Consider the following 27,994-nt stretch of genomic DNA (forward strand, 5'->3'; position numbering starts at 1 on the left):
GAGCTGTCGAAATGGGTGGCAGGACTCCTCATTCTCTGCTGGCTCACTGTCACTGCTTGCTGGACATTAAGTAAATTCCAGAACCACATTCTCAGTCAAAAAATGGAATGAGCTTCCCTGATAGAGTATTTGTTTTTTGTTTTTGTTTTTCTTTCAAAATATTAATTAATGGGGTATAGTGGTTTTCTGTTTCAAGGATATCTCGTATAATGCTTAAGTCAGGGCATTTGGTGTGCCCACCACCAGAATAGTGTTCATGGTACCCAATAGGTAAGTTTGTATTCCACATCCACCCTCCCATCCTCCCCCCTTCTTGGTTTCTCGTGTCCTTTATGTCACTTTGTGCCCGTGTGTACCCATCTATTAGCTCCCACTTACTAGCGAGAACATAGGGTGTTTGGTTTTCCATTCCTGAGATACTTCACTTAGGATGATGGTCTCCAGTTCCCTCCACATTGCTAATACCTGATAGGGTATTTGGTTTTGTTTTTTGGTTTTTTGTTTTTTGAGACAGAGTCTCCCTCTGTTGCCCTGGATAGAGTGCTATGGTGTCAGCCTAGCTCACAGCAACCTCAAACTCCTGGACTCAAGCAATTCTCCTGCCTCAGCCTCCCAAGTAGCTGGGACTACAGGCATGCACCACCATGCCCGGCTAATTTTTTCTATTTTTAGTAGAGACAGGGTCTCACTCTTGCTCAGACTGATCTTGAACTCCTGAGCTCAAGCGATCCTCCTGCCTCAGCCTCCCAGAGTGCTAGGATTACAGACGTAAGCCAGCTCCTGATAGGATATTTGTTAAAAAAAAAGGAAAGAAAGAAAGAAAGAAAGAAAGAAAGAAAGAAAGAAAGAAAGAAAGAGAGAGAGAGAGAGAGAGAGAGAGAGAGAGAGAGAGAGGAAGGAAGGAAGGAAGGAAGGAAGGAAGGAAGGAAGGAAGGAAGGAAGGAAGGAAGGAAAGAAAAAGAAAAGAAAAGGAAAGAAAGAAGGAAGGAAGGAAGGAAGGAAGGAAGGAAGGAAGGAAGGAAGGAAGGAAGGAAAGAAAGAAAGAAAGAAAGAAAGAAAGAAAGAAAGAAAGAAAGAAAGAAAGAAAGAAAGAAAGAAAGAAAGAAAGAAAGAAAAAGACAAGAAAGTGATGCTTTCCTTCACATTTATACAATATTCCTGCAAAGATGGTTTGGTCCATCAGCATGAGTGATATAACAAAATAGTACCCCCAAACGCTTGGAAAGAGAGGGCCAGCAAATAAGAAAATGAAATATTTTTTCATCCTCAAAATGGCAAGTTGGAAGCATCGTGATTCCTAGTATGTCCTGAGTGAGGGGCCCGGTCTGCATGGAGCACTGTGGAAAGCCCCAAGTCAACAATGAGTTCCCAGGACACAATAGGGAGGGGCAGAAGAATAAGACTGTCAGGAAAACACCAGAGATGGAGAAGTCACCTGGGGCACAAACCCCACAGAGAAGAAAGACGAGTGTGCCTGGGACAGGACCACAGACGTAAGGGAAGGATGTGAGGGAGGAAGCCTCTTCCTCAGTCTTAATGTTTCCTTCCTGTGAAGAAAGCTTAATGAGTGGAACCTCCGGAACTCTCTCTGTCCCACTGCCCCCTCCTCTGCTGGTGGGTATGGGGGAGGAGCAGTGACTTGCTCTCTGTGAACTTTGGGAAGAATCCCTGGCCATCTTCACCTCAGATCCACACCCTGTCTCTGTTGGGCACAAGTGCCCCTGCTGCGTGGACGTTTCCCCCCTCCTTCACGTTTCTGCTCTGTGCAGGGAGGTCTGTGTTCAACCTAGTGTTCCTTGGGACTGCATGGTAAATCTGCCTAAATTCTGGGGTTCGGTATTAGCAGGCTCAGTTGGCTGAAGACCTAAGGCCACATCCTACAATTTGACCTCTTATCACTAATAAAAGTGACAGTTCATCTTCCCCATTTACTTTGTTTTATTTCTTGACTGCAAAACCCAAGAAGGAAATAGGAGTACTGTTTATTAGGAGACCTCTTGAAGCCTGTATCAGTTATTTATTACTGCAAATGCCCCCAAACTTAGTAACTTAAACTGATAAATATGTATGATGTCACATGGTTTCTCAGGGAGCAGCTTGCCTGAGAGGTTTATGAGGCTCAGGGTCTCCCACGCAGTCGCAGTCACGCTGTTGGTCGGGGCAGCAGCTGTCTGAAGCCTGGTGTGGCCGTAGCATCAGCTTTCAACCTGGCTGTTGGCAGAAGGCTTCAGTTCCACCCCACGGGTGCTCCACAGAGTGGCCCGCGTGGCCCCATGAAATAGCAGCTGTCAGGCCTGAGCAATGACCCAAGTGATAAAGAGGAGGAAGTCAGCGTGCCTTTATAACCTAGTTTCTAAAGTTGCACACCATCACTTTCACTTGATTTTTTAGCAGCTAGTCTCTGAGTCCAGCCCAGGAGGAAATTAGGCTCCACCTCTTCAGGAAGGCATCAAAGAACTTGTGGATCTTACTGAAAACCACAGAGCCCTCAACAAGGAAACAGGGACTCAGCTCTCACAGAGAAGCAAGCCAAGAGTGGAGAAAAAGAAGTCATCCATTCAAGCAGCTTTTTTGAAAACCCACTAACTGCAAGGCACTGTGCTCTATATTCCCTGTAGAGGCAGAAATACTGGGAGATCCTTTTACGCAAGCTATTTTTTTTTTTTTTTTTTTTTTTGAGACAGAGTCTCCCTCTGTTGCCCGGGCTAGAGTGCCATGGCGTCAGCCTAGCTCACAGCAACCTTCAATTCCTGGGCTCAAGTGATCCTCCTGCCTCAGTAGCTACTCCTGCCGAGTAGCTGGGACTATGGGCACACACCACCATGCCTGACTAATTTTTTCTATTTTTAGTAGAGATGGGGGTCTTGCTCTTGCTCAGGCTGGTCTCGAACTTCTGAACTCCTGAGCTCAAGCAGTCCTCCTGCCTGGGGCTCCCAGAATGCTAGGATTACAGACAGGAGCCACCTCGCTGGCCCTTTTGCTCAAGCTCTGATCATCCTTGGGCCCCAAACTTTGGAAGATGCTCTCGCCTCTGGCCACACCCCTCCCTGCAGGCTCAAGGGAAGTGCCTGCCCAGAGCCCTTGACCCCCTTCTAGACTGCTTGAGTACCCAGGACCCCAGCATCCTCTTCCCAAGTGGTCCCTGCCTGCTTCCTGGGCCTGCTCAGGCTTCGTCCTCAGGTTCATCTTCCCACCAGTGTACGCTCCCCAGGCCCACAGCAGCTCTTCATGGGGTGTGGAGAGAGGCTGGCTATGCAGGCTGGCTGTGCAGTGTCCACATCTGCGGTATGGCACAGAGGCAGGGACGGGAAGGGAAGGAGGCGTGGCTGGGAAGGACATGATGCCTGGAGGTCAAGGCTCCCACAGCACATCAGGGGGCAATTCTTTTCTTCCTCCCCTGCCTATAATCCAGCAAGTGGGCTTCAGCCCGCCATGAGGAGCTGTGGCTGCCTCAGTTGCACCCCTTTGCCACTGACCAGGACAAGCAGTCCCTCAACAGCAGGCAGGTGTGGTGCCACTTCTGAGCCCAGGTCTCCCTCTAGTGACCAGACAGGGGACAACAGCCAGAGGCTCCTTGCTGCTCTCCCAAATGGACACCTCCTCCAGAACTTACTTCCCAGAACACAGATCTGATCCCCTTGTACTTTGCTTAGAAACCTCAAAAACAAAGAGCAGGCCGGGCGCGGTGGCTCACGCCTGTAATCCTAGCACTCTGGGAGGCCGAGGCAGGAGGATCGCTTGAGCTCAGGAGTTCGAGACCAGCCTGAGCAAGAGTGAGACCCCGTCTCTACTAAAAATAGAAAGAAATTAGCCGGACAACTAAAAATATATAAAAAAAATTAGCCGGGCATGGTGGCGCATGCCTGTAGTCCCAGCTACTCGGGAGGCTGAGGCAGTAGGATGGCTTGAGCCCAGGAGTTTGAGGTTGCTGTGAGCTCGGCTGACGCCATGGCACTCTAGCCCAGGCAACAGAGTAAGACTCTGTCTCAGAAAGAAAAAAAACAAAGAGCAAAACCTCCCAAGCTGTCTCCCTTCCCACCTGCATTCAGGGAGAAGATGACGGCCAAGCCCTCTCCCGGTGCACACTACACCAGGAGTCTGCAGGAGGCCCTGCTCATTTCTGAGCCAGCCTGCCCTTCCAGAGCCACTCCGAGCCAGCATCTGCCACACACACACACACACACACACACACTCCACTGCCGCTGTTGCCACACCATGCACACCACACCGAACACACCACAGGTTCTGGTGCCTCTCCTCTTTTGGGGGCAATAAACCGTCTACCTTTGTCCATCCAACAAACCTTTACTTCTCCACAAAGACTCACATTACAGCTTCCTCTCCTCTCCGCGTGCCTTTAAACCCTGACCCTCTGAGGAAGAATTAATGGCCCCCAGCTGGGTTTCCCAAGCACTTTTGTGCAGAGCAATCACTAACGTATATTAAGCACTAGGCATTATCTCATTTAATCCTGGGGGATAACCCTATAAGCCAGGTGCTATTACCATCCTCATTTCACAGATGAGGAAACAGACAGGAGAGGAATCAGATCTTGGGCCCAAGGTGACATGGACAGCAAGAGCTGTGCAGTATCCACGTGCTCTCTCTCAGCCTCTCGGCCACCTCCCAAACCGAGGCTTAGCACAGGCATCCTTGTTTCCTGCCCCCCTGAGAGCTCTTCCAGAGAGAGGCCTGTTCTCTTGCCTCAGAATCCCCAACGTGAAACACTACCCCCTTGCTCGGTGCCTGGTAGGGCCTCCACAGATTTCCGGAACTGAATGGCAGACCGGAAGGGTTAGCTTTGCCTTCTACAATTTTTCTCAGGTCCTTTAGGTCTCAACCCTGATTCTAAATCTCCCACCTAAGGTTAAAAATCCTGTTCCCCCTCCTTTTTGCAATGCATTTAAAAAAAAAAAAAAATCTTGTTCCCCTGACATGGAGCCATCCAGGCATACTAACCCAGCGAGGGCAGAAGCTGTGGGCATAGTTTGCAGGGTCAAGAACACTGAACTAAGGAAGGGTAAGAAACAGGGCCTTGCCCATCCATCCCCCTATCTCTAAATTCACACCCAGCCTAGCCAGGGCCATCACAGTTTGCACTGGCATCACCGGGTGCTCCCTGCGAACACCAGCGTGCCTCGGGCTGCCCCCCTGACCCCGGGCCCACAGTCCCTGAAGCCCTTTCCTCCCACACGGGGCCAGCCTGCCCACAGCCCTCCTCCGTCCTTCCCCTCTCCCTGCCTTCCTTCTTTACTCCCTTTTCTCTAATTTAGGCAATGCGCGTTACATAAACTTTTTTGTGCACCTGGAGTGCTCAAGTAGCTAGGTTGCATCCGTTTCTTCCGTTTTTTCCTTCAAAATGGAAATAGAGTCTCTTTTTTTCTTCTTGATTATGAAAGTAATACAGTCTTATAAAAAATCCAAACACATAAATGTTTAAAGTAGGAAGTGAAAGTTGCCAGCCATGCCACTGCAACAAGAGAACCACTGTTTTCATTTTGATTTATAACGTTCCAGATTTGCATGTGTGTGCATGAGTTTGCCATTTCTCATAAATGGAGATCCATCTCTCTCTCTCTCTTTCTCTCTCAGTTGAAATGATAATGCTGCTACAAGGTCTTGGCCAAAGACCACCCAGATTCATTCCAACAGAATTCTCTATCTTCAGTTGGTAAGGAATAAGAACAGGGAATATTGGAACCTTTGGTTCCAGAAGATTCCTGAGGCCCTTATACCAATTGGCCATAAAAGGTCTATGTATAGGCCGGGTGTGGTGGCTCAGGCCTGTAATCCTAGCACTCTGGGAGGCCAAGGTGGGTGGATCGCTTGAGGTCAGGAGTTCAAGACCAGCCTGAGCAAGAGCGAGACCCTGTCTCTACTAAAAATAGAAAGAAATTATCTGGCCAATTAAAATATATATAGAAAAAATGAGCCGGGCATGGTGGCGCATGCCTGTAGTCCCAGCTACTCGGGAGGCTGAGGCAGTAGGATCGCTTGAGCCCAGGAGTGTGAGGTTGCTGTGAGCTAGGCTGACGCCACGGCACTCACTCTAGCCCGGGCAACAGAGCGAGACTCTGTCTCAAAAAAAAAAAAAAAAAAAAAAAAGGTCTATGTATAAAATGGTCTTTTCTAAGCCACAGGAAAGTCTTTTTACACCATTTCCTCAGAATAAGGCTCCTACTTACTTGTATTTACCAAAACTAAGGCAGCCCATTGGCATCACATTGCTCCCACCCCATAATAATGAAACACAGACGCTCTCGCGTGATTTGATGGCTTTCCTTTAGGATAAAGCAGAGGATACAGAGTATCGGGGTGCGGGGAATGTGGGAGTCACTGTAGCAGGCACTCACTCGTCCTGCAAGCACTGGCTGAGGAGATCATAACAGCACACAGTTGCTGCTCACAGGCTATAGGAATGATCCCTCTTGTCCACAGAGTGGCAGCGGCATCAAAGGCAAAGTGCTCCGCAAAGGGAAAAATGCCAGGCATGTGCACAGCAATAATTGCTGAGTCACACTACCAGACTCCCAAGAGATTGATGTGGAAAAGCCAGGAAAGCAGTTTAATCATTTTCTGATAAGAAATAAAACTTATAGGCTGGGCGCGGTGGCTCATGCCTGAATTCCTAGCACATTGGGAGGCCAAGGTGGGAGGATTGCTTGAGGTCAGGAGTTTAAAACCAGCCTGAGCAAGAACTAGACCCCTTTCTCTACTTAAAAAAAAAAACAGAAAAATTAGCTGGGTGTTGCGGTGCACGCCTGTAGTCCCAGTTAATTGGGAGACTGAGGCAGGAGGATCACTTGAGCCCAAGAATTTGGGGTTGCAGTGAGCTATGGCAATGCCAGTGCACTCTAGCCTGGGCAACAGAATAAGACCCTGTCTCAAAAAAAAAAAAAAAGAAAGAAAGAAAGAAAAGAAAACTTTTAAATAGATTGAACAGCTACTTTGTGTTTGCCAATCATCACATTCTCTCCCTGTGAGTTTATAATTACAAATGATAATAGTTATATATATAACAATAATTACAGTTACTCTTTGTTGTGTCCACACCACATGTGAGGTAATGTGCTGAGCGTTTTATCTTCCTTTTCTCATATAAGCCTCTCTACAATGCTATGTGGAGAGTACTATTATCCCCACTTTACAGGTGGGGTTCAGGAATATTTAGGACAAGCAAGGGGGGGACCCAGAATTTAAACCCAGTTCTGCTTGCCACCAAGACCCAAGCTCTGAATCACTCACTTGTCCTGACTCTCCTCCCACCTGAGAAACCAAACAGTAATCTGGACTCAGAACAAGGGGTCTTAAGTAGAAACTCTTAAACACAACTCAAATGTAACTGAGCCTCTTAGAAGCCCATCTCAACACAACAATGCATCACAAAGAAAGCACAAATCTGACTTCCAAAGTGTCAATGATGAAAGGCTTTTCTTTCTTTCTTTTCTTCCTTCCTTCTTTCCTTCCTTTCTTTCTTTCTTTCTTTCTTTTTTTTTAAGAGATGAGAGTTCTCACTATTTGCCCAGGCTGATCTCAAACTCCTGGCCTCAAACAATCCTCCCTCCTCAGCCTCCTGAGTAGCTGAGACTACAGGTGCCCAGCTTGAAAGTCCATTTTCCTGAAGTTTTATGAAAAGGTCAAGAGGTTACACGTCACAAAACTTTCAAAACATCTTGTTTCCACATCTCTCTTCCCAAAGTCACCCCCCTCTAGCAGCTGTCCACAGGCCCCCCTACTCCCTCTCTACCTTGTCCCACCCCTTCTTCCTCTTGAACTCTTCCCCTGCTTCATTCCAGACTTCTCCCTCCTCCAAGATCTTTACCTTGGTACTTATTCATATCTCGGAGATTACAGATTGATAACCCAAACACAGCCTACAAAAGGGTCTTATTTGGCCTACACAGCATTTCAAAATCTTGAATAGTTGCCATTACTTAAAAGCAGCAGACTTCACATGAAGATTTGACTTGGAATTCAAAACCCCTTTATTTGCACAGCAATGACTAGTTGGAGCTGAACAGCCGCTGCTCCTTTGGGGAGTGTGGCTGAGCTTCAGTTGATCACTGTGCTCCCTTCCCTGGAGTCTGCAGACCCGAGTCTGAGGGTCACTTCTCTTTGTCATCCTCCTAACCCATGTGAGTAATCGGCCTGGCCTCTCCAGGTATTTCCAAGCCCTCTCTAATTTCTTTATTTGGACACCACATGATAACCAGCACAGCTAGACTTTGGAGCCGACCTTGGGGTGGATTTGTGTGCCATGCCTATAAATGTATTTGAACACCTTGTAAATGTGTCACTGATTAGGAAGCCTGTAGTTCTGCACTGGTTCTTTTTGAAAAGTCCAGGCTGGGCATGTCTGCTCACACAAAATTATCCAAGTGGGTATAATCCTGGAGCACATGCACCCTGCGCTCAGTTGAATACTGAGCAAAGTTCAGGTATATCTTCTAGGGACATGCTCTTATCACACAATAAGATTCAGTTGTGCAGTAAAAAGTGAATGCTTATCATATCACATGGTGATAATATAACATAGATAGTTTTAATGCTTACTTTGAGATTGGGTGCTTCTAATCTGACATGTATTTATGATAAGTAAGAAGCTCAAGGCTTAGTGATTCAACATTGCTTGGGGATTCATTTAGAGACTTCTTGAAATTGAAAGGGGAGCTTTTATCATTTCTGTTCAGCCAGATTTCTACAGTACTTTGCTGTGGGAGGCTGCATTGTTGTTTATGAGTCTTCTCTGCTTCTTCCTTGGACAGGTTTATATTTCCTTGCTTGTTGACATTAGGCTTGACCATGTGATTTGTTCGGGCCAATAAATGTGAGCAGAGTGATGTGTGCTAATGTTAGAGCTAGAGCCCTAAGGGCTATCAGGTGGTCAGCCACAGTTTTCTCTTCCCTCTGCCAAGGCGAGAACAGCCAGGCCCTGGTGTGAAGGCCACATGCAGTGGAGCTGCTACTGACCCCTGACTGACATAGAGCATAAGTGAGAAATAACCTTTGTCATTACATACCACTGAAATGCTGGGATCATTTGTTATAGTGGCATAACCTAACCTATTCTGACCAAGACCTGTGCAAACAACCAAAAATACTAACTCTGATGCTGAGGCTGACAGGACAGATTGCAATAACCCCAATTTCAATTTTTCCTGCTTATCAAAATGATCTATTATAATTCCTCTCAGTGATTGAGAAGTAAATGTTATAAATTTAAACTTACAAAATAATTATATACTAATAAAATGCTCTCCCTATTTAATATGATACATAATATATTCATAACATACAAATACAGCAGTCTTGCCTTATCTGTGGTTTCACTTTTGAGGGTGTCAGTTACAGTTGCAGTACAGTACAATAAGATATTTAAAGAAAGAGAGAGCACAGCCACATAACTTTCATTACAATATATTGTTATAATTGTTCTATTGTATGATTAATTATTGCTGTTAATTTATTAAATTATAAATTAATTTGTTAAATTATAAATTAGTTTAATAATTTATTACGCTTAATAAATTATTAAATTATAAATTTTTAAACTTTATCATAGGTATGTATGAATGTATAGGAAAAAACATAGCACATATAGCGTTTGGTACTATCTCTGGTTCCAGGCATCCACTAAGGGTCTTGAAACATCGCCCCCATGGATAAGGGGGGACAACTGTATACATGTATGTGTGTATCTGAGTATGTATAGGCTCTGTAAAATTTTATTTGAAAAAATAGTTCTGCTTGTAAAAATTTTGAAAGTCTCAAGACAAAATTCTGGTGTTTGTGGGGCAGATCACCTTCCCAAGACAAAGCTCAGATGGGAATTGAGCTCTCTGGCATCTCCTTTCCTAAGCACCCATTGCTGATCAACCCCTTTCCAATGGACACCTTCCTTCTTGAAGTAGGTCCATAGCATCGATCAGGCTACTGTGCCAAGTTCTGCTAACCTGGAAACCATTCCGCTTCTTTAAGGTAGTATGTATATCTCTGCTCAAATCCATTATGAGTGAAATATTTTTTTAATTATTGCAGTAATACATGCACATAGCAAAAAAATACATGCCAGAGTATAATATAATAGTAAATTCTCTTCCCTTCCCCAACCACCAGTTCTATTCCTTTGCAGTAATCACATGAGAATTTTCTAATCAGTGCTGACTTCAGTGCACTACCTGTGCAGTCACATGGGGCCCTTACACACAAGGACCCTGTGCCTGGCTTAATGGTCTGCCATTGCCATCTTGAAATTCTTTTTTTTTTTTTTTTTTGAGACAGAGTCTCACTTTGTTGCCCAGGCTAGAGTGAGTGCCATGGCGTCAGCCTAGCTCACAGCAACCTCAAACTCCTGGGCTTAAGCGATCCTACTGCCTCAGCCTCCCGAGTAGCTGGGACTACAGGCATGCGCCACCATGCCCGGCTAATTTTTTCTATATATATTTTTAGTTGTCCAGATAATTTATTTCTATTTTTAGTAGAGACGGGGTCTCGCTCAGGCTGGTCTCGAACTCCTGACCTCGAGCGATCCACCCGCCTCGGCCTCCCAGAGGGCTAGGATTACAGGCGTGAGCCACCAGACCCAGCCCATCTTGAAATTCTTAATCATTTTTGAACAAGAGGCCTAGCATTTTTATTTTGCATGAGGTCTCTAAATTATGTAGCTTTCTAGAAACATTTTTATGCACATATAAGCACATGTAAACATGCATTTGCTTATTTTTTAACATGGTGGCTCAATTCTCACCAACCCTTTTCTTCTTCCTGGGCCTGCAGGAAGACTACATTTCCCAGGCTCTCTTGCAGTTAAGCTGGAACTATGCGCCTGGGCTCTGGCCAGTGAAAGGTGGGCACAAGTGGGCCACCCCACTTTCAGGAGGAGCCTCTAAAAGGACCTGCCTAATCTTCTGCACACTCTCTGTCTTATTTATATGGCTGTAGTAAAAGATTCTGAGATGGCACCACCACATAGTCGGAAGATCCTAGATCCCTGAGTCACCATTTAGAGGAGAACCACTTGGGAGCACCCCTAACTCATCTTAGGCCATAATGTGGATGAAAAATAATCTGCTATGCTGTCAGGCTATGGAGACTTCGGGGTTGTTTATTACAACAGCTAGTGTTAATTATTGAAACACACACAATGGGATGGTACTGCATATGCCTTTTAGCACTTTTAAAAAATCTTAATATACTTCAGAAATGTTTTCATCGTATGTATGTTGAATTTATAGTTTAACTCATTGTGAGTTCTTTGTAGGAAACTCACCATAGCCCTTGAGTAATGACAGCCTAGACTGTGGGTGTCACACATAGAGCTAGAGAACTTCTCTGAAGCTGTTTGGGCCAGTCCACATCCCCAGATGTTTTCCTTCTTCTCCCGATCAGTCCTTCAGTGGTACTGACTCCCACAGACTGCATTTCTCGGGATTTCCCATTTCATCTGGCTTCCTGCTCCGTCTCACCAGTGGAAGACAGGAGATAACAAGGCAGGAGAAAGGACAGGGTATCTTTCCCCCTCTCTCTCTGCCTTGTGTAGCATCTTCAGCAGCAACTGCATCTCCTCTGTGTCTCCAGCTCCTGCTGGACAGGCCCACCACAGTTCTAGCTTTCAACACTGGACCTGCATCCCTGGGCTCCAACAACACCATCTTCCCTCTTTCCCCTTTGTTTCAGACTGAATCTTTGTGTCCCCCTAAAATGTGTATGTTGAAGCCCCAACCTCCAATGTGACTACATTAGGAGATAGGGCCTTTATAGAGATAATCAAGGTTAAATGAGGCCATGGGGTTGGGGCCCTGGCCTGAGGGAATTAGTGTCTTTATAAGAAGGGACACCAGCAAGCTCGCTTGCTCTCTCTCAGCACGTGCACAAAGAGGTCATGTGAGCCTACACTGAGATGGCAGCTGCCTACAAGTCAAGAAAAGAGGCCTCAAAATGAAACCTTGCTGCTGCCTTGATCTTGGACTTCCCAGCCTCCCAAACTGTGAGAAACAAATCTCTGTTGTTTAAGCTACCTGATCTATAGTAGTATATTATGGCATCCTGAGCAGACAAAGACACCTTTCCAGCTTAGGGGTAGTGATAGTATCTGTCATTGTTAACTTCTGGCTGTCTCACTGTCTCCTGTGGGCTTCTCAGCTTTCCCATTACCAACTCTCTGCATTAAACTCCTTCTGTTACAAGTACTCAAAGTGACTTCCCTTTTCCTGGTTGGACCCTGAATGTTTCGCTTTATCATTCTTGCAGACATTACACGGGCTATGATATATCCAGCTCCAGTCACTGGCAATACAGTGTGCTACATAAGAAACACATTTTGGCCAGGCATAATGGCCCATGCCTATTATCCCAGCACTTTTGGAGGCTGAGGCACAAGGATTGCTTGAGGCCAGGAGTTCAAGACCAGCCCTGGGCAACACAGTGAGACCCCCATCTCTACAAAAAGTTTTTTAAAATTAGCTGGGGCATGGTGGCATGCTCTGGTAGTCCCAGCTACTGGGGAGGCTAAGGTGGGAGGATCACTTGAGCCCAGGAGTTCAAGGTTGGAGCTATGATCGCACTACTGTATTCCAGCATAAGTGACAGAGAGAGATCCTGTCTCAAAAAAAGAAATACATTCTAAAATTAGGCTGATCTGAGTTTGAACCCTGACCTCCACCCATATCCTATCAGTGTAACATTAGTCTCCCTAAGCCTCGGTTTCCTCATCTGCAAGATGAATAATACTAAAACCTATCCCACAGAGGAAATCGTGCTTGAAACATACTTAGCACAGTGCCTGGCACAGAGTACGTGTTCAGTAAGTGTTGGTTAATGTAACAGAACGAAGGACAGGCCCTGGGGAGAAGCCCACAGTGTAGACCATAATTACCAGAGTGTTCTCGTAACTTACAGAGTGTACACCAGTCTTCTGACAGCACTGTGAGCCTCTTGTGCAGTGTCCTGGAAACTTGTTTGTAATCCCTCACAATGTCCAGAGTGATGATTAGAATGTGCAAGAGTTTCAGAAAGTTAGATTCTCCCTGCTTTTGTAATTGCCACAGAATACCTTACAGTAGGCTTGCCCTTTTTTCTGTACTGCCTGACGCTGGCCCTGATTTGCCCTTGGTTTCTGGGCCTTTAATCAAAGGACTTTCCTCGCCCCCGAGGGGAACCTGCGGCCTTGGGGCCACATGTGGCTTTCTGGATCCTTGACTGCAGCCTTTTGACTGAATCCAAAGTTTACAGAACAAACCCTTTTACTAAAAGGGGTACAGCAGGGAAAGATGAAACTTTTCTTGACTCCTTTGGTGCTTAAAAAAGAACAATCTTGAAATCAAAAGGCTGCAGGTTCCCCACCCCCGTATCAGCAAATTTTTTCTGTAAAGGGCCCGATAGTAAATAACTTAGGTTTTGCAGGCCTCTTACAGTTTCTGTTGTAAATACTCAACTCTGCCTTTGTAGTGTACAAGCAGACATTAATGAGTGGGTGTGACTATTTACGAATAAAACTTTATTGATGGACACTGACATTTGAATTTCATGCAATTTTCACAGGTCAAGAACTATTATTATCCTTTTGACTTTTTTTTAACCACTAAAAAAAGTAAAGAGCATTCTTAGCTCTCAAGCTGTACAAAAACAGGTGGCAGGCAGAATTTGGCCTTCAAGTCATAGTTTTCTGTTGGCTTTTGCTCAAATTCCTATGCTTCTTTTTGTTGTGCTCTGTTGTTCCTTCTTTCCTGTGTGACAGAGAGTAAGTCACTTAGCCTCTCTCGGCCTCAGTTTTTTACCGGTAACTCTGGAGTAGCTGTAGATGAGTGTTCTTCAAAACCAGATCTTCAGTGAGGGTGGGATGGAGGCAGAGGCAGCAAGAGAACACCTGTTGGTTTTGTTGTTGTTGTTTTTTTAATCTATTTTATTTGTTTAGGCTTCCAGGTAAAATTCCATTTATACAAAAAGCTCCCTTCCTACAAATAAGTTTGGAAAATTGCTAATTGGTCCAGGAGTTTAAACATTTTTCTGGCTTCCATCAGTAACATTCCAAAAGTTGGAGATGAAACAGAAGTCTAAAAGTTACTTTCCTCCTGAGCGCCTCCTTCGTTGGTGCATTTGTTTGTGTCTGGGGGCCTTTCTTCTAGTTATTATACCAGTTCCATTCACTTACTCATTACAGATAGTTTGTTGAGAGCCTCCTGCCCACAGAGCTGGGGACTGGACGTTCTACAGTGACCAGCACAGAGCCACCCCTCCCGCCAAGCAGCGGTACCAGGCACCCGCCCTAAGCTGAAAGCCAGGAGAGAGGGAGGGAGCCAGGGAGGGAGAGTTGGAGACAAACAGACCCCACTTCTGGGTTCCCAGAATTGTCGCACTGTTCCTCCAAAGCCCCTGCTATCTGGCTTCCCTGACTTCCTTCCCGTGCCTTCTCCAAACACATCCTTCAGTTTCACGCCAGCCCCTCCGCCAGGGCATCCTCTCCCTTCCCAGCACACAGGGGAGGGGAAAAGAGCTGGAAATGACGGCCTTCTCCCAACGACTCCCCGCCCACACCCAGCTGGCGCACGCTTCTCTGCCTTTATCAAGGTCGGCCACATGGGAGCCTGGGGACCCTCAGGGCAGCGTTCTGGCCTCCAGTCCAGTTTTCTGATCCTCGTGGGGAACCGGTATCAAGGCTGACCTCAATCTCTTTGAGTGAACCTTTCTAGAGAGAAAGGTTGTTGCCAGCGATTCCAGGGAACACACACAAACACAGGTTCTCTTTGGGACTTCAGCCTAAAATAACCAGACGACCTGATTTTCACTCTTTTGGAGGGAAGGGGAGAGGATGGGGGAGGGATGATCTAATCTTACCCTCTGTTTTCACAGTGACAACGCTTTCGTCTCTAGGGCCACTCCTTTCCTTCCTCCTTATTTCTCTTGCCACCTCTTCCTTACTCCTCATTCAAAAAAAGTCCTTAGGAGACTGAATGCTGACTTCTTAACACTAGAAATACTCAGCTGTCTCCTGAGCTAGTTCTTACCTCTCTCAGCTTTTCCATCTGCTGTTGGAATCTATTCATCTTTCTCAGGCTGAATGGCCCCTTTCCACCCGCCCCATACCATGCCTAACATGACTCTTATCTCCCTTTCTACCACACCCAAGAGAGTAGATGTTTTAGCCCACCCCTGCCTTTTCTCTGACAATTTCCTACACACAACACACACACACACACACACACACACCCTTCCAGGGTGAGGCCCAGGCAGCTATGTTTGCGCATGTGACCTTGCCCCATGGCATTGTTAATTGGGCCAGAGTGTAGGTGACTCACAACTGGATCAAGCATATTCTCTTTTCTGGACTTTGGAATTGGGCTTGAGATGCTAGATGCAGCCTGGCTGGTCTCTTGCATGAAGGAAATGCAGATAGAGAGTTTGCCATGAGAATGTCAGATCAGTGAAAACTGGTCTATAGGGAAATTGTGAAGAAGGATGCAGATTCTCAGAGAAGAGCAGAGATGATGCTCAAAGAGAAAGTAACTGCCTAGGGGTGTGAGAGCTTTCTAGTTCCTGTTTCCTGGCCTCCAGGAGGTGCTGCCTTTCGGCCTTTCACAATGAATGTATTGTAAGTCTGCATGAATTCGGATGTACTTGGACTATAAGAGAGAACCTAAATGATAGCAACTTGAACCACCAGGACACTTTGTTTCCTTAAGAAGTCTGAAGGCAGGTAGAGCCAGGGTTTGTTCAGCTCAGCCATGTCATCAAGGACCCTGGCTCTTTTCATCTTTTGGCCACTCGGCTTGCTGCTTCATGGTCTCAAAATAGCTGCCTTGACTCCAGACATCATGTCCTCACATCATTGTATCAAGTAAGCAGAAATGGAGCAGGAGGGAAGGGGCTCAATTTCTGTCAATAAAGAAAAATCCCTGTTTCTCAGAGGCTCCACAGAAGACTTCTCCTTATGTCTCATTGGCTAGAACTGTGTCACTTATCTACATTACCTGCAAGGGAGGTTGAAAAATTGATTGCCTGGCAAAGGGGAATTGGATTTCCATGATTACCTTAGACCAACCAGGATTCAAGAAGGTGGCAGGACATCTGCTTCTCTGAGATCAAGCGATTTCCTCCCTGTCCCTGAACAAAATCTGCAGGGAAGAAAGGGAAAGGGGAGGGAGAGGGGGGAAACAGGTGATGCATCGAAAATAGTATCTGCCACACCTTCCCCAAACTTCCTCTTCCATTTAAGCTAATTTAATTGTATTTGTCACCTGTAACCAAAAGAATCTTGACTAAGACACCTGTCAAAGGAGAAAGCTTCTTTCCCCATTTCTCAGGTTCACCCAATCACTCTTGGCCTCTGCCCCACCTCTCATTTCTCCCCAGAGAGGTAGAGTGGGTTACCTGGTTGGTGCAGGATATGTTTCTCCGCTGGGTGAGGGTCATCTGTCAATGGTCCTGGCTTTGGGGGATCTGGTGTCGGTCCTTCTCCCTCCCCACCAGGACCAGTGGCAGAGCAGTGTGTGTGTATGTTGGGACTCAAACTTTCCTTTAGGTGGGCTCCCCCAAGGTCTAGACTGGAGGCAGAAATTGGCTTTCATATTCAAGCCATATTCTCTCAGATCACTTATAATCATAATAAAGGTGACATTTTTCTCAGCTGCATTTGTGGAACCCAGCACAAAATAAAAATTACTAAGAATTTTAAGATGGCGACAGCAGAGCACTAAACCAAGTGTAGGGCCCTGTGCCACAAAGGCCCCAAGCCCATGAATTGGCCCATGCACTTTAGTTCTGCATCTGCTGACCCTTTTGTCTCATCTCTCGATTGGTTCAGAACTTTGGTGAGCAAGGGGGTGTTATTTATCAGGTCCTTTTGGACCCCAACAACATCTAACATGAATTTTCAGAACATATTCCTTTTTGTCCCTTCCCCATTTCCCCAGTGCCCTCATGCACATGTCTGGATAGCTATCTTACTCATGTCAAGATAGTTGAGATTCACATCTATATTTTGAAATCTCTTTAAGCCCCATCATAAGAATTTTAGAAATGAATATGTAGAATGCGAGCTTTGGGGTACATAGACTTGGGTTCTGACTTTGCCTCCACCACTCATTAGTGTAGGGATTTAGGTCAGCTACTCATCTTCTAGGAGACCCAGTTTCCTCACGTGCAAGGTGGCATTCTGTGGAAACTGAATAAATGTTATTTTTTTTTTTTTGGTTTTTTTTGAGACAGTCTCATTCTCTTGCCTGGGCTAGAGTGCCGTGGCATCAGCCTAGCTCACAGCAACCTCAAACTCCTGGGCTCAAGCGATCCTCCTGTCTCAGCCTCCCAGGTAGCTGGGACTACAGACATGCGCCACTACACCTGGCTAATTTTTTATATTTTTAGTTTTTTGGCTAATTTCTTTCTATTTTTAGTAGAGATGTGGTCTCGCTCTTGCTCAGGCTGGTCTTGAACTCCTGAGCTCAACCAATCCTCCCGCCTCGGCCTCCCAGAGTGCTAGGATTACAGGCGTGAGCCACTGCACCCGGCCGAGAAACTGAATAAATGGTTTTTGAAGGAATATCATAGTCATATCACTTCCTTCCTTTTTCTTCCTTCCTCATTCTCTCCCTTCCTTTCTTTCTCTCTTCTTCTCTCCCTCCTTTCTTTCTTTGCTTTTATTCAATTGTTATTGAGTGTTCCATGTGCCAGGCACTGGGGTAGGTGTTAAAATTACAGAGTTTAAAAAACACAGTCCCTTCCCTATCAACGAACAGGACATTATCCCTGGAAGGGTTTTTATTTTTGAATAGACTATCTTAGGTTTTCTTTTCCAACAGTTTTATTGAGGTATAATTTATATACCATAAAGTTCAACACTTATAGTTTACAACACAGTGGTGTTTGGTATATTTAGAGAGTTGTCCAATTATCACCATAATTTAATGTTAGCACATTTCTATCATCCCCAAAAGAAACCTGTACCCATTAGCAATCATTCCTCATCCCACCTTCCTCCTCTTATTCTTCACCCTTTCCACCCAACCCCCACCTCCTACCCCCTGCTCAGCCCAAGGCAATCACTAATCTATTTTCTGTCTCTGATTTTCCCATTCTGGACCAATATGTAGTCCTTTGTGTCCACATATGGCTTCTTTCATTTAGCATACTGTTTTGAAGCTTTATCAATGCTGTAGCAGGTATTAGTACTTCATTCCTTGTTATTGCTGAATAATATTCCATTGTATGGATATACACCCCTTGGTTTATCCATCCACCATTTGATGGACATATGAGTTGTTTCTACATTTTAGTTATTATGAATGATGCTGCTATGGCCACTTGTATACAAGCTTTTATGTTGACATATGTTTTCATTTTTCCTGGGTAGGTACCCAGGAGTAGGATGGAAGGGTGCTATAACTCTAGGTTTAACATTTTGAGGACATATTTTCCAAAGTTGCTGCACCATTTTATGTTCCCACCAACAATGTACTAGGGTTCCAGTTTGTCCATATCCTCATCAACACTTGTTACTGTCTGGTTTTTTATTTTAGCTATCCTAGTGAGTTTGAAGTGGTACCTCATTGTGGTTTTGATTTGCATTTCCCTAATGACTTAATGATGTTGAGCATCTTTACCCTTGTTTGTTATCCATTTGCATATCTTCTCGGTAGTAATGACTATTCTGACTATTCAAATCTTTTGCCCATTTTTAAACCAGGTTATTTATCTTTTTATTATTGAGTATTATAAGAGTTATTTGGGTATTCTAGATACAAGTCTCTTATTAAATATGATTGCAAAAATTTTCTCCCATTCTATAAGCTAACATTTCACTTTTTGATGGTGCCCTTTGAAGAACAAAAGTTTTTGATTTTGATGAATTCCCATTTATTTTTTTCTTTAGTTGTTTATGCTTTTGGTTTCATATCTAAAAAACCATTGTCTGATGCATGGTCATGAAGATTTATACCTATGTTTTCTTCTAAGAATGTTATAGTTTTAGCTGTTACATTTAAAGCTTGGATCCATTTTGACTTAATTTTTGTATATGGTGTGAGGTAGGGGTCCAACTTCATTCTTTTGCATGTAGACATCCAGTTTTACCAGCATTATTTGTTGACAAGACCATTCATTACCCCCTTGAATTGTCTTGGCACTCCTGTCAAAATCAATTGATCATAAATATGAGAGTTTATTTCTAAATTCTCAATTTTATTACATTGATTTATATGTCTATCTTTATGCCAGTAGCACACTGTCTTGATTACTTTAGCTGTATAGTAACTTTTGAATTCAGAAAGTGTGAGTCCTCTCTGTTCTTTTTATTAAGATTATTTTGGCTATTGCAGGTCCCTTACATTTTCATGTGAATTTTAAGATCAGCAATGTCTCCAATAAAGGCAGCTGGGTTTGGTGAGAGAGTGCATTAAATCCATAGATCAATGTAGGAAATATTGCCATCTTAAGTCTTCTAATCCCTGAACATGGGATGTCTTTCCATTATTTAGATCTCCTTTGATTTTTTCAACAATATTTTATAGTTTCCAGTATACAAATCTTGTACTTTTGTTAATTTTTTCCTAAGTACTTTATTTTTTTTAATGCTATTGTTAATGAAATTTTCTTAATTTCATTTTCAGAGTATTTATTGTTAGTATACAAAAATACAACTGGTTTTTTTTTTTTTTTTTTTTTTGAGACAGAGTCTCGCTGTGTTGCCCGGGCTAGAGTGAGTGCCGTGGTGTCAGCCTAGCTCACAGCAACCTCAAACTCCTGGGCTTAAGCGATCCTACTGCCTCAAGCCTCCTGAGTAGCTGGGACTACAGGCATGCGCCACCATGCCTGGCTAATTTTTTCTATATATATTTTTTAGTTGGCCAGATAATTTATTTCTATTTTTAGTAGAGACGGGGTCTCGCTCTTGCTGAGGCTGGTCTCGAACTCCTGACCTCAAGCGATCCACCAGCCTCGGCTTCCCAGAATGCTAGGATTACAGGCGTGAGCCACCGCGCCCGGCCACAACTGGGGTTTTTTTGTATATTAATCTTGTATTCTGCAACATGCTTAGCTTGTTTATTAGTCCTAATCATTTTTTAGCAGATTCCTTGGGATATTCTATGCATAAGATTATATCATCTGTGAATAGACATCATTTTACTTCTCCCTTTTTAATCCGGATGCCTTTTTGTTTACTTTCTTGCTTAATTGCTTAGTACAATGTTGAACAGAAGTGGTGAAAGTGGACATCTTTGTCTTGTTCCTGATCCTAGAAAGTATTCAGTTTTTTACAATTTAGAATAATGTTAGCGGTACATGTTTTCTAAATGCCCTTTATCAGGTTGAGTAAGTCCTGTTCTATTCTTGGTTTACTGAGTGCTTTATCATGAAAAAGTGATATATTTTGTCAAATGCTTTTTTTTTTTTTTGAGACAGAGTCTCACTGTGTTGCCCGGGCTAGAGTGAGTGCCGTGGCATCAGCCTAGCTCACAGCAACCTCAAACTCCTGGGCTTAAGGGATCCTACTGCCTCAGCCTCCCGAGTAGCTGGGACTACAGGCATGCGCCACCATGCCCGGCTAATTTTTTCTATATATACATTTTTAGTTGTCCAGATAATTTTTATTTCTATTTTAGTAGAGACGGGGTCTCGCTCTTGCTGAGGCTGGTCTCGAACTCCTGACCTCGAGCGATCCACCCACCTCGGCCTCCCAGAGGGCTAGGATTACAGGCATGAGCCACCGCGCCTGGCCTCAAATGTTTCTTTGTGTGTCTATTAAAATAATTGTGTGGTTTTTGTCCTTTATTCTGTTAAGCTGGTCTATTAAGTTACTTGCTTTTGTATATTAAAGCAACCTTGCAGTCCCACTGTGTCCTTATGTTTTTAATTATTTTTATTTATTTATTTAACTCTGTCACCCAGGCTGTAGTGCAGTGGCATGATCATAGCTCACTGCAGCCTTAAACTCCTGGGCTCAAGCAATCCTGCCACCTCAGCCTCCAGAGTAGCGGGGACTACGGGTGTGAGCCACCATGTCCAGCTAATTTTTTAATTTTTTTGGAAGACATGGGGTCTCACTATGTTGTCCAGGCTGGTCTCAAACTCCTGGTCTCAAGCAATCCTCCCACCTTGGCTTCCCAAAGTGCTGGGATTATAGGTGTGAGCCACTGAGGCTGACCCAGTTTTCAATTATTATCATTTTAAATAGATTTATCATTTTTTAAAAAACTGGGAAGTACCAAAAAGTAGGAAGACATCGAATCATCTACAACCTGAACACAGGACTCTTGGGTCTGATTCTTTGGGATACAAATCCATGAAAACAATAGATACATAAATAATCACATACAATAACAGCATCCTTCTATTTAGTGTATGAGAAAACAAACATAAATGAAGACAAATACCTTGAATATAAAATAGCACATATTGAGGTAGGGGAAGAACCTCAAAACTCTGTTTTAAAAAAAATTTATATTGTCCAAAAATATGTAGTATTGCCATGTAAATACAAAGAGAGTGATGGGGAAGATAGTTAAATCTTTTTTTTTTTTTTTTTTTTTTAGTTTTCCTCCCCATTCCCAACAATGCTGATAGTTGAATCTTTAAAGGGTTCTATGATGAAGTAGAAAAGAAATGGCAGCTTTACCTTAAGCCTATTCTGTTTAAATATGCAAATTCCATCCCTCCATAGAATGCATATGCCACATTGCCTAGGAATGAATGTACCTTCTTATTTATATTTTCTTTTTATTTATTTATTTATTTCAGCATATTATGGGGGTATATCTTCTTTTTAAAATTGTTTTTTTAATTGAAGTATATTTCACATGCAGTACTGTTCAGTTTACGTCATTTTAACTTGACAGTATATATTAAATAACATATTCAGAGCTGGTATGGTTGTCTCTGAGTCCTTTGTCATCATTCATGCTCCCTTAGAGGGCAAATTCTCAGTCTGTATTTCTATATTTCTTATGCAGCTACATACACAGAGGGTGTTTATTAATTGCTTTAGGATGATGGTTTGTTGAAGACAATGATAAGATAGCCATCATTTCAATCAGTTAAGTAAACACATAGTTACTGTAAGGAGAAATTAATTTAGGGTAAATTTTGGAGGTCAGATTTGGGGAAGAGGGATAGTCTAAAACCAGTATTTCTTGTAATATCATTTAAAATGTTGAGAATCTCCTAGGCATTCCTACTTCCTGCTTCTTACCATTATCATCATATTCAACATAATCAGTATGATGGACATCTGTTGTTTATGCCTGCCCTGCACCCTTTTTTTTTTTCTGGTAACAGCATCCATCTCTTCCAGTAGGGAAACCACTGATCTCCCATTCTTAGAGCCTGTGGCTCAGAATTGGGGGAATCGGTGGGCATGAGATTCAGGCCTGGCCAATCAATTCCACAGCTGCTTCAGGCATGTGATCCAAGCCAGGCCAATGGTGGTCTACCTAGGAATCTCACTGGGACTTCAGAAAATAGGCACTGTCACTCAGCTGAGGTTTTAAAGCTGGTTGAATGCAAGCCTTTTGGGAATAAAGACAAGTTTGAGGATGGAGAGGAGTCCCTGATGACATCACTTGAGCACCTGGATCCAATCAGATCTACCCCTGGTCTTTTTAGTTATGTGGGCCAATAAATCTCCTCTGTGCTTAATCTAATTGGAATTCAGTTTCAAAATCTGCAGCTTTGAGTCTTGACTAGCACCACCACCCCTTTTCCTCCTTCCTGAGCCAGAAGCAAAAGTTCACTTCCTCTAGTAGAGCCTCAGATTGCACATTCAGGAGGGTGTGAGTGCCCACAGGAAGTCTAGGGTGGTGGTTTAGGGAGTGGTGGTTGAGTAGGAAGCTCCCAGGTGCTTCTGGAGCAGAGGTAACAAAAGGGCACAAACCTGCCATTGAGACACAGGCTCTAACAGCCTATGCCTGGACCACTTATCTGTTTTGTCACAGAGCTCCTATTGCAAATGCCACAGTTTAAAATCACTCTGTTGGACACTCAGCTGGCACTCTGGAGGCACTCCTGGGTAATCAGGATCCATCATTCCTCTTAAAGCCTTGTGTTTGTGGGCAACCATTCCTTTAAATAGCTCAGGCCTCACAATAATAATGCAATTCTAAACTCTTGTCCCAGGGCCTGCCCAGTTTTGTAGATGCAAATGTTGCCACTGAAAATAGTCCAAAAACATTATCCAAGATTTTCCAGCAAAAGTAGAGTCAGAAACCCAGGGAAATCCTAGCACTCTGAGAGGTGAAGTGAGAGGATTGCTTGAGGAAAGGAGTTCAAGACCCTGTCTCTACTAAAAAATAGAAAAAATTAGCTGGGCGTGGTGGCGCACGCTTGTAGTCCCAAGTACCTGAGAGGCTGAGGTAGGAGAATTGCCTGAATCCAGGAGTTTGAGGTTGCAGTGAGCTGACACCATGGCACTCTAGCCTGGGTGACAGAGCGAGACTCTGTCTCAAAAAAAAAAAAAAAAAAAAACCCAGGAAGAGAAGTAATCACTTTCACTTATTGTATTAGATTAGGAATAACGAAAAGGGAAATAGCAGACCTGTTTCTTGTAAATCACGATTCATAGCTCCATGAGGACAGGGAGCAGGTTTCTTTCTACTTATTGTTGTATTTCTGGTATCTAACATGAAGCTCACCAAAAAATATTTGTGAAATGACTGGCCAAGTAGATAAATGAATGAATGAAGCATGAAACATTTGGAAAGGGAAGACCAAAGGATGCTCTCAGAGTCAGGATTAGATAATAGGTCTGAGTTGTCTAGCTCTGGTTTTAATAGATTACTTTTGAAGGATCTTCTTACCTTGTGATTCTTCTGCAGTAGTGACATAAGTGGACATTGGTAATTTTTGCCTGCCCAGTGTCCATTCTCTTTTTCTGTTAGGTTCCCCATTTCCTTTTGGGAAATCACCTCTCCTCATTGAGTGTACTCTTCTTGGGAGGTTGAATCTTGGTAAGTGCTCACTCCATGAAAGATGAAGGAAAGTTCTTTTTTCTGTCTGCACCTGTATAGACAGTGTGACCTAAACGCCTCCAAGCAGATGCTGCCGTCAGAACTTTGACTCTTGACCAAGTGACCCAAGAATGGAGGGGCTGGTTGGAGGCCATTTATTCTGGTGGCAGTGTGCTCACCAGACAGTTTCTGCCACAAACTCTTGCTGTGGTCCTTGTTGCCTGGCCCTCTGAAGCTCCAGTGACTTCTGACTTGTTCTAAGCCTGGTCCTCTAGCCTTCTTCAGTCAGGTCTCTGAACTGCTAAAAACTTTGTAATGAATTTGAATTCCCTTCTGTATAAGTCAGCCAGTGTTGACTTACACTACATGAAATGAAGACCCCCAGCTGATAGTGCAGGCCCGCTGCTCCTCTAGCAAAACAGCCTGGTTTCTTTCACTTCATTTCTCTTCTGAGGCAACAATCCTTGCATGGCCCTTTAAAACATGCTATACTGGAAGCTTCCTTCTTTAACACTCATTCCAAGCTATGTTATTTGTCCTTTTCATTCTCAGGTTCTAGCTCCTTGTAGTGGATTCTGATAGAGTTGTTTCTCCCTTCTCTGCAATGATTCTTCCTTGTCTGTAACTAATTCCTCATCTTCCTAATTGGGCCAATTAGACTTTTCTTTCCAGAGAGTTTAAAAGTTTGACCTAGGGAATGTGAAAGTTGTATGTTGCTGAGAGCTAAGCATTACAAGTGGTTTGGTGCTAGGAGGAAGCTCTCTAATTTTCTGTTGCTGAAGTTTGGAATTTGTCCTGAGGCCCATCACTTCCCTATCTTCAGGAGAGTTCCAATAAATTTACCTCTCTTAAGTTTCCTAATATTGGCTACAACCAAAAGAACCTTAATTAACATACTCTCCATGTGATAGAAGGCCCCTTGGAGACAGGCCAGATTTTCACTCATTCTTCCATTTGTTCATCAAACATTTATTGAGCACTTGCTATGTGCCAGGTACATGACAGGTGCTGGGAACCCAAACATGAATCAGACAATTGCCTGAACTCAAGGAATTTGCTTTCTGTCTAGTTGGAGGTATAACTGTATCCATTCATTCATTTATTTAACAAATAATTCATTTATTCAACTAATATTGCCAACACTCATTTAATATTATGTAACAGGCCCTAGTACTAAACGCTTTTTTTTTTTTTTTGAGACAGAGTCTCGCTGTGTTGCCCGGGCTACAGAGTGAGTGCCGTGGCGTCAGCCTAGCTCACAGCAACCTCAAACTCCTGGGCTTAAGCGATCCTACTGCCTCAGCCTCCCGAGTAGCTGGGACTACAGGCATGCGCCACCATGCCCGGCTAATTTTTTTCTGTACATGTATTTTAGTTGGCCAGATAATTTCTTTCTATTTTTTAGTAGAGACAGGGTCTCGCTCTTGCTGAGGCTGGTCTCAAACTCCTGACCTCGAGCAATCCACCTGCCTCGGCCTCCCAGAGTGCTAGGATTACAGGCGTGAGCCACCGCGCCCGGCTTCTAAATGGTTTTCTTATTTAATTCTCACAACTCTATGAGGCACATCCCATTCTACAGATGAAGGAACTGAGTCACAGAGAAATTAGGCCGCTTTGCCTAAATCACAAGGTTTCTAAGTGCGGGAGCTGGTCTTCAATCTTAGTATGTCTGGCTGCAGTGCTCTTGCCTCTAAGCACTGTGTAACCTCTCTGTCAAAATAATTTCAAAACAGTGTGACACGTGCTTACACAGGTAGTATGAAGTTTGCAGAGGAGAAAGCAAATAATTTTGTGGGCAGGTTGGAGTTCAAGAAAGGCTTTACAGCTGAAGTGGTATGAGCAATCTTGAAGGAAAAGATTGTCTTGCACAGAACTTTTCTTATGGACTCTGTCAAATGATGATGAGCTAACTTACGCATCTGGAAAGGGTCATTTTCCTGTTTACATGGAACCTAGGGTGTTTCCTACTGCCTACTGAAACTTCATCTTTGTGATTTAGCAAACACATATTAAGTAATCAGATGATTTCTGTATTATATCACTGATGCTTACAAAAACCTTGTGAGATTAGGTAGTATAGGTATTAACATTGTAAGATGAGTGAGGAAATCAGGGCCGAGTTTGCATGACTCGTCTAAGACTATACATAGTGAGTAAGCGGCAGAACAAGACAAAGAGCTGGTGTCCTGCCCTCGGGAAGGAGGGACTGGTTAATAGGATTCCTCTAATGTAGGCAGGCTCCCTTTCTCCTCTCAGGCTGCAGCAGGCTTTGCTCTTTCCAGTATCTGCACCTGAGCTTTTGAAGGTTCTCTCTCTCTCCAGAACACCCTTCTTTTCTTTCTCAGTTCCAGCTCTCCAAGTCCTGCTCATCCTCCGAGACCTAGCTTGTTCCACATATTCCTCCCAAGCCTTCTCCAGATTCATTCAGCCCATTGTCTAAGCTTCAATTAAATTCCTTAGCCCTGCTTCCAACCAGATTCCTGCCCTGAAAACTTTCTACATGGAAAATCAACTGCCATCAAGCTCCCTCTTCAGAAATCCTGTTGCCTAATCTCTCCAACCACTGGTTGGTCTCTTACTGTTGCTTTCTTTATATTTGTATACCTTGTCTCTCACTGGAATGTAAGCTCCACGAGGCACAACCTGTATGCTTCTTTTTTAGCCTCATACATTCACTTCAGGATTATAGTGTTTGCCGACTCAAGAGATAATGTACCCTGGCCACTTCATTAGATTGTTCAGCTCCTAAGTCATGCAAAACCCATACCTGGTCCACCCCTTTCCTAAAGCTCCTGAGGGGCAAGGGAAGAACGCCGGGACTTTCATAGGTACATTCAGTAGTTAATAATAACCAACACTTTTTTTTTTTTTTTTTTTGGGAGACAGAGTCTTACTGTGTTGCCTGGGCTAGAGTGCCGTGGCGTCAGCCTAGCTCACAGCAACCTCAAACTCCTGGGCTCAAGCAATCCTACTGCCTCAGCCTCCCAAGTAACTGGGACTAGAAGCAGACACCACCATGCCCGGCTAATTTTTTCTATATATTTTTAGTTGTCCAGCTAATTTCTTTCTTTCTATTTTCAGTAAAGACGGCGGGGGGGGGGGGGGTCTCACTCTTGCTGAGGCTGGTCTCGAACTCCTGACCTCCAGCTATGCTCTCGCCTCGGCCTCCCAGAGTGCTAGGATTACAAGCGTGAGCCACCGCGCCTGGTCAGTAACCAACACTTAATGAATGCTTACTAAATGCCAGGTCTTGTACAAAATACATTACATGTATTAACTTAAGTCTTCATGACTACTATTATTATCCCCACTGAAAAGATGAAGACACATAGAGCTCACTCAGTAAGTGGCATAGCCAGGATTCAAACCCAGACCAACTCCAGAGTCCATACTCTAAACCATAACACTAAATTCTTTATGGGTAACAGAAAGGCTCTTGCTGTAATGTAGATCAATTTCCTTTCTTTTTAACGCTCTGGGAAGATAGGATTAAAAGGGTGAGAAAATATTTATTATGCTCCTACTATGGGCCAGGTATTATGATAGATACACAAGGTTTAATAATAGAATTCTTGGCAATGAGTCTATGAAGCAGAAAGTATTAACTCCATTTGAAAGAATTTGACTCTCAAAGTGGTTAAATTCAGTGCTCAAGTTTTAGTTTCCAATTATTAGCAGAGTTGGAACTAGACCAGGTTCCCTGAACCCTGGTTTCAAGGAGAGTCTTTAAAGGAGATTGTGTGAACAAAGGACTTCAGAAAATAAATAAATAAATAAATAGATAGATAAAATAAAATGAAGATTGTACAGAAAACCCTGACAGGGACAAATGTGAAGGGCACGTGGAAAGATATCTGAATTATTAAGAAACGTGTTAATGAATGCGGCATACTGAGGAATGGTGAGACCGTAAAAAACGCTATTTTATAAAAACTCACGGAGGAATCAGGTAATAAATAAATAAAGGAACTGCCTGTCACAGACTAGGAATTCAAGCCCCAGAACTTACCGTAGGCAACGGGAGAGAGAGCGCCACCTGTGCTAGAGAACCCGGCAACCCGCTC

The 27,994-nt window shown here is 43.8% G+C and overlaps 1 long non-coding RNA gene across 2 annotated transcripts; it reads right to left on the reverse strand.

Annotated features, from left to right (window-relative positions):
• Window positions 1-2,029: 2,029 nt before the first annotated feature.
• On the reverse strand, window positions 2,030-27,994 carry LOC123640214. Of its 2 annotated transcripts, none has more exons than XR_006735910.1 (3): window positions 27,940-27,994; window positions 16,026-16,109; window positions 2,030-2,294 (listed from the first exon to the last, which is right to left on the reverse strand). It is a non-coding gene; the product is annotated as an uncharacterized LOC123640214 (long non-coding RNA). The 2 variants fall into 2 exon arrangements; XR_006735911.1 differs by lacking the exon at window positions 2,030-2,294 and adding an exon at window positions 13,509-13,724.

The sequence above is a fragment of the Lemur catta genome, chromosome 1 (assembly GCF_020740605.2).
Source record: "Lemur catta isolate mLemCat1 chromosome 1, mLemCat1.pri, whole genome shotgun sequence".
Taxonomy (NCBI): domain Eukaryota; kingdom Metazoa; phylum Chordata; class Mammalia; order Primates; family Lemuridae; genus Lemur; species Lemur catta.